The sequence below is a fragment of the Anomalospiza imberbis genome, chromosome 20, assembly GCF_031753505.1.
Source record: "Anomalospiza imberbis isolate Cuckoo-Finch-1a 21T00152 chromosome 20, ASM3175350v1, whole genome shotgun sequence".
Taxonomy (NCBI): domain Eukaryota; kingdom Metazoa; phylum Chordata; class Aves; order Passeriformes; family Viduidae; genus Anomalospiza; species Anomalospiza imberbis.
The window spans coordinates 6,974,925-6,988,481 of NC_089700.1; the positions used below are offsets into that span (position 1 = coordinate 6,974,925).

The window sequence follows — 13,557 nt, forward strand, 5'->3', positions numbered from 1 at the left end:
CAACAACAGAGAGACAATTCAAAGTTATAATACAAGGAGGAACAGAGAAAAGAAAGCGGCAAAGAGCCATCCCTGGGTGAAGGCCTGACCAAGCACAGATGCGCAGCCACTGCTCCAGTCCTGACTGCATCTCCTAACGGCAACGGAAATACTTCAAGAACTGGGTCATCTGCAGGGTTAAAACCAAAATAGCTGCCTCTCTCTCCTTGCTGCTTGACACACAGAGAATAATCCATAGCTCTGTGCTCACATTTCAAAGGTGGTTGTTATGAATGGTAAAGAAACCACCATCACTCATTTCGCTATGTTGAAATGCACTGGTATCCACCAAGGCAACTTCTCTGGAGAAACCCTGTCAACTGCTCTTTTGCACTTAACAAAAAGGCATGGCATGCATAAATTGAAGGCAAAGTATGCAGCACTCTGCCTTGTGGCAAGATTAAGCTGCATGCTACAGCTTGTAATTTCTGTGGTCCATTAAGCTGAAAGATGAATGGCTGCAACTTCCTTCATTTCAGCAGAGACTTGCTAACCTGAGCTGCTGTGGGGCAGGTAACAGCAATATGTGCACAAAGGGGCTGCAGAGGTGCCACCATCCTCTTCTGTTTGGTCCAGTATTTAAGAAATCAAACCTCGAAATGAAGCACTAAAGCTCTTTGTATATAAACATGGCACAACTCCCCTCAAATCCCACCACTGCTGTGCAAAGAGGGATACCAGCAACAAGGCTAACTGGGGCTCAAAGTGTCCAATGCTACTAGAATTACAGAGATTTAAGCTGGAACAAGATTTCTAGAGGCCATCTGGTCCAAGCCCCTGCTCAAATCCTCCTGGCTGCAGCACTTTAGAAAGTTCTGGGAAACAGGGTGACAGAACCAAGCTGGAGAAATCAGTAGATTTTTTTCTCCTTGTCCAGATGTCCACAAGCATCAGTGCTGCTATACAGAGCAAAACACCTAAGCAGCAGCTAGAAAGGCTTTGGGACTTGTTATATGACCTCCAAAACACAGGAAGAGTTGAAGGATTCAAGACTTGTAAGCTGATATAATTTTAGTCATTGTTTCGCAAACCCCAATTAAAACAACTGAGAAGGAATTCAAAGATCAAAAGGGGGGGAAGGAGAAAGCTCGAGCCCAGACATGAGAAGCCACATCTGCCAAAACCTCTAAGAGGCCACTTCTGAAAGAGTCTCACTGCTGAGACGGCACAAACAATGCGATGACAGCGATGTGACACTGTCAGCACCGCCACCTTCATACTCCAGAAACCTCCAACAGCAGATTTCTGCAGAGACCTTTGAAAGACTTGAATGCAAAACCTCACCTCAGACCACCAGCACAGGTCAGACCGCCCATGGAAGGCTGGCACCAACGGAGTGAACAGCGTGGACTCGAAGCCTTCCTGCAGCACAGCAATTACTCACTGTGTACAGCTCATTAGCTCCATGTTTATGCATCTCCTCAGCTCAACACGCAAAGGTTGATTAAACCAACGGCCAAGAGATCTCATCCAAATATTAATTCATGAGAGCTTCTGCATCTTCTCTGAGCGAGTGCTGCCCAAAGCTGACCGAGTGTGGCTGAGTGAGACTGCTGGGTGGCACTGTGACTAACAAAAATAGTTTTGGGCACTGAATGTCAGTCTGACAATCCAGGCTGTTGCCCATTCACCCTTCCCACGCAGAGTAACAGACCTGGTGCTGTGAGAAACACACACAGCACCTCACCAAGGTGCAGGGCTGACAGCACAACCACCAACAGAGCACATTTGTACCATTCTCCACTTAAATCCTAGGAGACAGCAACAATCTGCACTGCTCAAAGTCCAAGATATGTAAAACCTGGTAAAATAAATCTAAACCTGGATTTTCTTCTGATTCTCTGAAGGAGATGGAATTCTTGGAGTCTTTCAGAAATGATGACTGAAGACCTGTCACATCCACAACATCAAGGAATTGCCTGAGGAACTGAAAAGTTGCTCAGCCTTTAGAGATGAGATTCAGTCGTGACTGTGGGTACAAAACATTCAGTGAAACTTTGCAAACAGCCTGTGGGCAGCAGTTCCTCATCCCAAATCATGCCCAGCAAGACCAAAAAGACAAAGCAAGAATCCAGCTCCTTTTAATCAGAAGACAAAACCACTGTGAGTTGTCAGAGCTTTACCTGAGTAAGCAACAGAAACACACACAGTCAGCAAGAAAAAAATAATAATTGTATTTTCCTTTTTTCCTCATTTCATCAACTTCAGAAAGCTGGCACAAACAAGACCTATTTCTCAGTGAAAAGCAGACAAACAAAATTAAGAGCCTTCACTGTAGACAGAAAAACAGATCACACCATTCCCATATTCATCTGAGCATCCACCTTTTACTCCAATAACTTTGGACACCAACGATTCACTTCCCATCCCTGCAGGCCCAAAGGAGGTTGGTGTCTAAAACATTATTTAATTGATGGCAAGTTTGTGTGCAGCCCTGGAAGAGCACAGCCGTGCTCCGACTGAGGGAACAGCATTTCTGGCAGCAAGATGAGGGGAGGGTTTGCTCACCTGCTCCATCATTAACGCTCATTAGAGCCTGAACTGTGACGCTCTCAGAAAGCCTCTTGCTGAAGTGCCCCAGCGAGGTGCACACAGCAATAAACAGGATAATGGCACATTAGGAGAGAGAAGAAGTGATTAGGAGTGGTCACAGCATTCACCTCGGAATAGCCAGGCTCCTGCTACATGACAGCAGTGCTTCCTTGAAGGTCAAAACATGTATTTACAGAAGCTTTAGCTCCAGTATGGAGAGCAATGTTTTAGAGAGAGCTATAAAGGCAAGTTGTTCCCGCAGGCAGATAATCGTTTTAGGTAATGCCAAAGGTTCATAAAAGACTGGGGTGGCAATAATAATTTTAAAGGAAATACTGGACTTACAAGAAATAATGTGAAGTGGAAGCCTAAAATCGCTCTTTTAGCTTGATTTGCAGTAAACAAATTGGTGACATCTAGGTCACTGCTGAGCATTAGAAAAAGAAATTCAGACTTGTATAGAAGTGCTAACCATAACTCCATAGATGAATTTCTTAATATAATTAAAATCCTGCTGCAGTTTTTCTTCTCTATGAAATCAATACTGGTTTTCATAACTGACATCTCAGTATTTGAAAACAAATGCATTTGAAATATCTTGACAAGCATCCCATTTATTTTTTCTAGTTAGAAATTAATTAACATTTATTCCCTTTGAGATACTCAGCATCTGACTACTACTTTCTGACCCGACTCTTCCCCAGCATGAGCTGGCATGGACAACTCCAGCTCAACACCAGCTGAATTGAACTGAAATCCCTGGCATGGGCTGTATTTGGGATTGAGGTGAGCACTACTGGCTGTCTCAGGATTGGCAGCATCAGCCCCTCCTGCTTGGGTTTATTCCTTCTAATTAGTCCAGAGCAGGAGATGAACTGAACTTGGCACATCAGGACTTCTCTCCAGCAGATCTGGCTCCACGGTGGCAACTTGTGGGGGCACCAGCACCTGCAAAGCTCCAACCCCTCCAAGAATGAATGCTGTGCTACTGGGGGAACTGGAATGGAGAGGGTTTTGCACTGTACCAGGGTCAGTCACACCGTCATCTAAACCAGTCAGCTGCAAACTGGAGAGTGATCTTGCCAGTAGGCTGTGGCACCCAGCCATGGAGGGCTGTGAACCATGAAAACTTCAGTTTTTAAAATGCATTTTAAACAGTTTCTGTACACTGGCAAATGTAGCACAACGAGCTCTGTCTTGAAAAAAAAATATATAAAAAGATAAAGCATATCTCTAGAGGAAAACAATCATTAGATTGGAATAAATAAATAAATACCCCTCTTTGAAGTGATTTTAATCTAATCTGGCTGCGGGATATAATCTTAACAGCACAAGTACTGCAGGATGCTCCACAAAATAGCAGGTTTAGACATGTGAACAGATTTTTTTTCTCCTAAGATTTATTAATAATTAAATCAAAGCATGTTAATCTTAAAAGGGATTTGCAATGCTTGGGATTTGGGGGTAATTGGCACATCTTCACAATGACTATTACCTTCAGCCTTACTTGCACATCAGGATGTTTTTTGGTTCAGGCAGCACACTGTCCCCTGTCACCACAAGGCTCACCAGGATGGAAGAACCCACTGCCCAGGGACAACCCTGCAGAGCTAGGAACAAGTTCCAGTAGAAGTTACCAAAATACTGCCTTTCTTGACTTAAAAATTTATCATTTTCTGAATTAAATTCAACATTTAGTATTTATTGCCTCTGTGCTTCTCAGACCAGGCGGTACTTTTACAACCTAGAGTAAAATCTAGATGTAAAGCAACTACTAGGAAATTTCTAACACAGTTTTATCATCACATAAATGGACCACATATACAGTTATTGCCAGGTTTTTAGATACGCCAGCCTCTGAAGCTCCTGAGAGGCCTTACAGGGTGAGAACACAAAGGAAACAACTCCCCACAAACCACCTCTGGCCACTGAAACATGGGAAACTGAGCTGGTTTAGAGGAAAGCAAGCTGGTAAAGTCTAAAGTTAGGTTCCTGAAAGTAAACACACATGTTTGAAATTCCATGATTAACTGTGGGCTTGTTCACAAACCCCGAGGCCAGGAGGAAGCGGGAGCATCCACCCACACACAAAAGAAAAACCTCCAAACTATTCCAAGTTTCCAGCACCCTGGGGTCCCGAAAGCCTCTGAGTGAGGGTTGTTGAAGGCTTGTGGCTGCTGTGCTTTGCTCCTCCTCTGCTCTTCAGTCACAAGGTAGTTCCATGAAGCTCCAGAGCCATCCACGAGCCCATGCAGCACATGCCAAGTTCAGAACACATCCATGGTGCAGGCAACAACAAAAACTAACCCGGGCTGTGAAGTTTCTTTGGTACAAATGTCTGCAAGTGCTTGCCAGGAAACGTAATTGAATCCAGGCCAATTTTCATGCTCCGAGAGAAACTCAGTGTCTCATTTACCCCCCGGCAGGCTGCTCAACACCAAGGAGAATAATTCCCTTTTCCTCTCCCAAAGTAACCTAAAATGTAGGGGTTTCAAAGACTTGGTCATGTCAACGGCAGACATTGAACCCTCCTGCCAACCTCAGCATTCAATACAACTCCTTCCAGGCAGCCATGCTTTGCTTGACAGTGTCTAGACCCATCCTGCAGGCTTCCTGCCTTTTTCCAGCCCTGAAACTGCCCTTTATTCTTGGGCACGTACCAGAATGGCCCTTTCCCAGGACTGCTGAAGAGCCAGAGATAAATCTTAGCGTTTCCTGGAAGAAAATTACCAAACTAGCACTGTATTCATCACTGGCTGGTATCACATCCTCTTAATGCTTTATAAATGGAAAACTGTGAAACACTGGGCAGGGAAGTTGCCCTCTGAAATGGCAATAAATCACAATAGCATCGAGTGGACTTGGGGATAAATAAATAGGAAACTGAACAATAGAAAGTCGCCTTTTGTAGCACAGAGAGTGCACTGTCAGCACTGCCAGCACAGGACCTTTGGCTTTCTGCATTCAGGTGGACCTTTTGTGGAGCCCTCGCAACAGTTTCGATCAAAATCAATTTTTGCTTCTTGCCATTTAATTAACTATGATTTTGCTTGTAAACCACGTCACCTTTTAGGCTGACCTCCATTTATAATGTTACTCAGGCAATAAAATTAGTTTGCTGGGGAAGGCAGGGAGAATTTAAATGCTGCCATAACACAGCTCTGCTCCTCTCTCTGAGCTGGGATGGCAACGCCCAGCAGGGAAGAAAAGGAAGCAGCTTTGGGATATCAGCACTTAAATGGAATATTGCTCATATCACACTCATGCCCAAGGGCTACTACTGAAGGCTTCCAGGTGAGCAATTTGGAACAGGATGCAGTGCACTAAAAAAAACCAAGGAGGTGGCTCTCAGCTTCAGGTATTGCCACGTGTGACATCAGCTCCATCAAATTCACTCCTTGGATAAAGCAGCAGCCAGCTCAAGGTTATGATCTTTGAGTTTAAAAAGCCTTTTTTTAGGTCTGTCCCAACAGATTATTTTAAAACACAGTACTACGCATCTGCCAAGGAGTAGAACAGTTGGCTTTAATTGTAAGATGGATTTTTACATAGCTTCTGACCTTTCATCTAATTGAGGCCTGAAGAAGGAAAAAAAAAGAGGAAAAGCTATACGTCACTTCAGTTATTAAAATCCATCAAGCTCAGACTTTAGCCTTGGGATAACCACAGCCAAAAAATTGACTTGCAAGTAATTATCACTGCTATCTGCAATAAAAGTTAATTGGACATAATTGAACTAAAGCCCTAATCTGAATGAAGCTGTTGCTGGCAAGAAGCCTGCTCCTGCCTGCACTCTGCAAATGGAACTGCTAGCAGGAAAATGGACAAACATGAGGCTGCTTTACAATCTGCCCACTGCAAATCAGAGCAGTTCTGCAAACAGCTCGTTAGCTGGGCCAAGATAAAGCCATTATGAGGGCCTGTCCTCACCAAACACACCCTTCAACTACACCCAAACAGGGCAATGGCACAGAGTTTCAAAAAACAAGTTTCAGTTTTATAGACCTCTTAATTACAGGCACTGAAACACAAGATTCACGTCACCAGACGCCGGTTTCATCAGCCCCCAAACGCTGTCAATACCAGTACAAATAATGTACTTTTTGAGCACGTAAAGATACTGACTCAAAAGGTTTTCAGTGCTGATAATTCAGCACCTTCATTCAGTTCAATAGCCTTTCCTGTTGTAGGACCAGCTTCTTTCATCTCTGCAGCAGAGCAGACAATTAGCTGCTTTCTGTGCTCAGCCCATGCAGGTGGCTGGGGGAAGGGAGCGTTCAACTCAATTCCTGCTGATTCGTCCATTTATATTTTGCATTTTTGTTAACTAACAGACCAGAAAGCGGTTGTCAAACCCCGTGCTACTCCAGAACTTTTTTACAATTTTAATTATTAACACTCTGTCCTTCACCAATGCCTATCAAAGCACTTAACAAACATTACTGAAGCCACATAATCACTCTGACACAGGCAAAAATTGCACATGACTCCTTTTACAGTTGGCTTCAGGCTATTTGGCCCTATTTATGTTAGAACAGTGGTATCCTGATGATGGACTAGTCTATGACAGGAGAGATGATGGAGGGAAGTATCTGGCTCACCACAGGTTCCTGACATAATTTTGGATGAAGCATTTAATCACCTGATGCCACGGTCACTCTTTGTTTAAAGGACAGCAGTGGGTGACAGTTTTCTACCACTGAGATCTGTGAAGACAAATGAAACTGCAAAGCATTTAACACCACCTTGACTTCTCACATCAGGCTTACAAGGTCACGGTCTGGGCAGTCTCCTGAGGACAAACGGACACAGATCACCTTTCCCTGTCCTGAGCACCACTTGCTCACCCCTGCTCCTCTGCATCTTCACAGCTCAGAACAGAACTTCATAGATCAAGAAAGCTGCAATAAAAAACTGGTGACATCAATTCCCTTTCATGACCCAAATCAGTGGCTTACTTTACTTTGCTCAAAGCCCTCACCTCTTTTTAAGAGTATTTTTAGATTTAACTCTGTATTCTGCAACGTGGCAGGAGCTGACAGACAACAGAGGCGTAAAGTAGGTCTTGCCAGGTGTTGCAGGCCACTCCTAAGGTGGAGGAAAGATGTAGAAAAGACAAGTCAGGACAATTGTAGGGCCTGGCCAAAGCTTCAAATGAGGATTTCTGGCTGTGCTTGAAACACAAATACTAGTGGTCAGTTGTGAGACAGATGAGATACTACTTTTACCATGGGAACATATGAAAGAAATAGGAAAATCGACCTGCCTGAAGTCAAAAGCAATTTGAATAACTTTGTATCTGCCTCCTCTCAATTTTCACTACACTAAAGCAGTCTGACCTTTAATTAACTTTCTCCTTTTATATGGTAACTTCCAACTTCAATTTTTTCATGCTGTACTGGTGGGAAACAGGGATGAAGACACAGCCTGGTATGCATGTTGGATATTTGGGGAGGGAGCAGAGGATGCTAGAGTTGAACTACAGCAGCTATGAGCACAGGCCAGCATTGCAATCAAAATAATTTGCCCTGGATATCAGGCTAACATTTTTATTTTCAAAATGCAAAACAGACCCCCTACCCACCGCTGTAACATTCACAAAAGATCTCATTTTCCTCAACACGATGCTGTCAGGCACAAACAAATATTTCTTCCTCCAAAGCACCCATTATCCTCGGGGCAAACTAAAACCAACTTCTTCCTGCATGCTTGAGCAGCATCTCCAACATCACAGCAGCTCTGAAATACAGAAAGACTTACAGAAACGAACGTGCCTGTTCTCATGTGAACATGAGGGAAAATTGAGGTTAGTTGAGATGACTTCCATCCAAAGGAAACCCAGAACAGCCCGGCCTCTACCAAACTACAGGATGCTGCTCACACATACCCCAGTGGAGGTACCATGCATTCCCACCAACAGACATTCTCCATCCTTTATGCAACTTCCTTCTGCCTTCAAGTGATAAGAAACCAAAATACACACTGACCCCTTTCCCATAGGGGACAGCCTGCAGTTATAACCTCAACATCCTCAGCAGGAACAGGGTTATGTGCAGCTTTCCTACGTGTTCCATGTGTGGGAGAAGCATGAGGCTATAATTCTGGGCTTTACTTCACCACACAGGACATGCAAGAACTGTGAGCTTCCTCATGCCACTCTTGGGCAGAATTCCTCCCTCTTGGCTTTCTTGCTTTCCCAGACCTGAAAAGGAAGTTTTTTTTAGGTACAGCAAACAGCTGCCTAGGCAAAGGGGAAAGGAAACATGAAACAGTTCCTCTCCTGTGGCTGCTTCACAAAGATCACCATTTTCATTATCTCTTCTCACTCCACACTTACTCTGTAAAAGCCCTGAATTAAAGACTTAATCATGACTTACAGAAATCCTTGTGGCTGCACATGACAGAAGGAAGACAGTTTTTCCTTCTGAAATATTGTTAGAAGTTACGGATTACGACAGTTCCTGGGTAGGAAAGCAGCTATCTTTCCCTGTTTATTCCAAGCTGATTATTAAAAAAAAAAAATCAGAGCTAACTTTGAACAAATTTTACCTCTATTCAACAGACAAACAACAGAGCAGACATTTGTTAGCTATTGAAAAATATGTTTTGAGTCCTGTTTTAAAAATAGATCTACTTGAAAATGAGAAATATTTGCAAATAAGATGAGGCAGAATTCATTATACTTCATGACAAAAGAAAAACCGAACTTGTACATACAGGAATAAAAATAGGAAATGATTCACTTTTGGACCAGGTGTGCTGGTGGTGTGTGAACATGGGCTCATGGGGAGGATAGATTTTGGTTTGCATTGATCATGCATGTGAACCATTCTGACCTGTACAACCACAATGACAGTTTGGTTTAGTATTTCTCTCTCTGGACACTGAATTATGGTCCCACACATGGTGAAATTTTAACAGCCCATTTACAAAACCAGCAATGAAAAATACATTTTTAAGATCCAAAACTGGAGATCTCTGTCTGATTATGCACAGCGACAGAGCTTCCTGCTGGACCACAAACACATCAGCTCTTGGATACACATCTTATCATTTGTAAAGGCAAGATAAGACCTCCTTCTGTAGTTGGAGATACCATGCAGCCAGCTGCAAAGATGAAAAGCATTTTAAGAACCTCAAACAGAAGCTGCAACACATGTACAAAACACCCACCAGCAGAAAATAGAAGCCATCAGGTGAATACCAAAGAGCTGGACCAGACACTTGGGGTGGCGTTTTCCTGTCAACCTTCACAACGAGGTGCTGGTGTCCCGCTGGCTTGTCCTGACACAGACCTAATGTCCTTATCAATCTCCCAGGAAACTCAAAGGCCACCTCATAACAACTCCATAGAAGAAAGGACAAGAAATAAATTAGTTGTGAGCTACTGTAAAAAGTCTGTGCTATTCTCACTGCTTTCCTGAGAAGCATGAAAAACGGCCACTTGTAGAGCTGGCAGTTCAAAACAGCCACAGGGAAAGCAACACGAGTGTGCAAGGTGCCTTCAATGCCTCTGCACACCACAAGCACCAGAGGTTTTTGTCTGAAGACCTGATAAAACACTTCAGCACAATATCACCTGACTCCTTCAGCAGCTGCCAACACACCACCTTTACCTGAAGTTTATATTAATGAAATATTTCTTTTTTCATAGAAAGTTTTAGGATGTTTTTGTTCGCTTTTGTGCATCTTTCCTCCTCAGCACTTGCCTTTTCCTTAAAAAAAAAAAAAAAAAAAACCCAAAAAAACCCACCACACAGAGGAATAAATAAATTGTACAGGCAGGACACAGAGGGAGCTGAAACTGTACCACAGGCAGGGAGATTCCTTTGCATGGCAAACACAGCGTGGCTGTGTGGGAGAAGAGAACACTGCTGCTGCAGCCTGCACCTCAACAGCAGACAAAGCTGCCTGCACAAAGGTAAGCTCCTGGTAACCCATCTCCAACAGCCCTGACTCCATGGTGCAGCTCCCACTAAAAGTATCCCCAGGCTTTAATTTCCAATTTGTCTTTCCAGCCACGGAATTGCTTCAGTCAACAAATTCAAAAAGGTAAATTTTTCTACCTTCAATTAACTGCATTAGTAGTGTTTATAACTATGTGATTGATAAATGCTCTACAGAAGCTTTAATTAATATATTTTTTCCTTGGAACACACACCGAACCCCTTGGCGCTCAGACACTTAATGAAAAGCAATTTATCAACTTGCTTTGAACAGCTGAATCTGACTCCTTAATGCAGAGAAGTAACACACTTTGCTTTAAGCACCACCACTCCGAGAAAGGAACGAGCACCGCGACATTCCGAATGCCATCAGACACAGCTGGGATTTTGATCGGGATGACAGCGACCAGAGCGCTCATCTCATCTCCCTGGGTATGATTCAGTCTGGCTTAACTGGGATCCTTTCCTGCCGGGATGCAGTCGAGCAGGAGATTTGTGCAGATGTGCTTTTGCAGGATGAGGGATCGGGAGCGTCTCTTCAGGACACGGGACAAAGTTCCAAATTCTCCCATGCCTGGCACGCGCGCTCCGGGAAGCAGCAGCAGCAGCAGCAGCTCCGAGTATTTCAGCCTGGACATGTGTTCAGCTGCTCACAAAGCAGACAAAAATAAAGTGCTTACAGAGTGTTTGAATGCTAATTTATCTAATTCAGAGTTGCTTTGTATAGATGACATATGGAAAAAAAAAAAAAAAAAGAGGGGAAAAAGAAGCATTTAGGAGGAAAAGTTTGACATCACAGAATATTTTATGTTGGTATTAACCACTGGAGGAGATTAACCAGCCTTCAAAGCCTAAAATCTAAACTCCCATTTCTGAGAGTATAGGCTAAAGATTTCCAGTATAGGAACTGGTCTGTACTCCATGTGGCAGACTGAATGTAAGGATTATATATTTCCATTACACATGTAAGTCTGTTTCCCATTCCTGCAGGGTCCTGCTCTCTTCCATTTGTCTTTTGATGCAGATAAAAGCTAATGCAGATTGCAACTGCTGATACAGAGAAAGGCACAAGACACAGCGAGCCTTTGGACTAAGAAAAAAAGGGACTCAGGTCCAGACTGCTCGAGCACGTCAAGAGATTGTCTTTGAAACTATAAAACTAGAAATGAAAGCACTGCGTTTTTATTTGATTTGATCAAAGAGACTAGAAAGGAGGGGGAAAAAATATCACATCTTATAGATGCAGGGTAGCATTTAACTACTTCACACACGATATGGGACCAGCTGATCTCATACAGATATGAATCTGGAGAAAAAACAAAGAGGTAAAGTCACTCCAGCTCTGCAGACACTGCCTGCACAGATCACTGCTCCAGGCTCTGCAAAGAGCAACAGGAACCTGTTTCAAAGCCAGAAAGCCACTGGAAGCACATACCCAGCCCTCACCACAGGCACAGGCTTTCCATCTCCAGTGAAGAGCAGAGGAGTGAGCTCCTGTCAAATCACAGAAAATACACTCTGGATCTAACAGCTACTTGAATAATCACTGATGACTCCCTCTTCCAGTGCTCTGACTGTGGGATAGCTGCACACCGTGGCAATCTTCCCAAGGAGGGCTTTGGACTGCAAGCTGCATAGGGACAAGACCAAAATTCTTGAACGGAGCATCTGCTCCAGCATGTGCTTGGCACCAGGAGAACGAGGCTCTGCAGAAGTACAAATGGCACTACAGGTAGCAGCCCTGCAAATCCCAAACTGCAGCACGGAAAAAACAGATACCTATCGCTGTCACATTCCCTAAGAGAACAGATTTTAAGTATCTGCTCATGGAAATTTCTAACTGCAGAAGGGGAAGCATTTAGATTGCCTCTGGGCTGAAACCATCTAGGTCTTTGCCTTTCACTAAAAATTAAGCAGAAGTCATTTTAACGAGGCAGGCAGACAACAGTCTTGCACAGGAGATCAAAAAGCTCTCCAGATGTTTATTTTAAATGAAATTCAGAAGCCAGTATAAACCAGATTTTAAACACTGAATAATCCTTACCATAATTTGCATGAGAAAAACAGGCAAAAGGTTCCATCCTACTGCTCTGAAACTCTCCAGGAACATGTAGGGTTGGATTTTGCTCCTAGACTCTTCAGATAAGAATGTGAAATATGAACAACTCCACGCTGCAATCTGATGGCTGTTAAGAATGTTTTTCCCCTGTGCCGTACACTTGGATGCTCAACACATACACACGGGGGCAACCCATGTGAAGGAGGTCTCTGACCTTCCTCACCAAGACTGTGCAAAATTATGGATTGAAAAGTGTCTAAAAATGTCAGTCCTAAATCTTAAACTTTTTCTCCTCTTGCTACTTACACTGAATGCCTCCTGATTGTGCAAAAGCAGAATATTCTGGCATCAATCTAAGTAGTTTGGGTGTTAGGCTGACAATGTCTCTGGAGAGGGGAAGAGAAGAGAGGACAGATTTCCAATAGCTCAGACACTTCCCTGGAAGCAAAGCTGCTACACAGAAAGGAGATAAATAAAGAGGGAAAGTAACACACCAGAGAACTTTCACCAAGGTCATGTCAGGATGCTGAACGCTCCCCATCTGCAGGGGAAGATTTAGATGCCTGTTCCACCACACATATCCACTCCCCTGTTGGCAACAACAGCCCTCATTAAACCAAACCGGTTCTAGCCATGAAAGAAAGGACATCGGGAAGATGATATTAGCCAACAAATGCAAAAGGAAAACCCAGCAGAGGCAGTTCTGGATGGGTGCCTTCTGCAGCAGAATGCAGCCCCATGGCAGGTGAAGAGCCCCTGCACGACCTGGGAACGAGCAACACAAGCTATCCCAGCCAAAAGGATGGACAGCTCTGCTCTGATCAATGCTAACAGCTCCCGGCTCGCAGCAGAGAGGAGATTCCGTACCCATTCACTCAGAGCTGAACAGGGATCCCATCAGGAACAGGAGCTTTTAGGACTTTGCTGCTGCACAGGGTGACCTACAGGTTGCAGTTCCTCCTTGCTTTGCACTCAGGGCTG

General features: G+C 43.8%; 1 protein-coding gene and 2 long non-coding RNA genes across 7 annotated transcripts in view; 1 reads left to right on the plus strand and 2 right to left on the minus strand.

Annotated features, from left to right (window-relative positions):
• FAM222B (family with sequence similarity 222 member B) overlaps positions 1–13,557 on the minus strand; it is a 33,715-nt gene that overhangs the window by 7,888 nt on the left and 12,270 nt on the right. Inside the window, exon 1 of one of the 5 annotated variants that reach the window (XM_068210461.1) lies at positions 8,559–8,577. The exons of the other annotated variants lie outside the window; for them this stretch is intronic. The gene's annotated coding sequence lies outside the window, so the exon portion shown is untranslated. Of the gene's footprint in view, positions 1–8,558; positions 8,578–13,557 lie in introns of those variants that run through there. 5 annotated transcript variants of the gene reach the window in all.
• LOC137485781 (uncharacterized) lies at positions 21–9,435 on the minus strand. Its single transcript, XR_011005457.1, has 3 exons — positions 9,315–9,435; positions 7,553–7,659; positions 21–7,472 (listed from the first exon to the last, which is right to left on the minus strand). It is a non-coding gene; the product is annotated as an uncharacterized lncRNA (long non-coding RNA).
• Positions 10,528–11,374, plus strand: LOC137485782 (uncharacterized). Its single transcript, XR_011005458.1, has 2 exons — positions 10,528–10,623; positions 10,792–11,374. It is a non-coding gene; the product is annotated as an uncharacterized lncRNA (long non-coding RNA).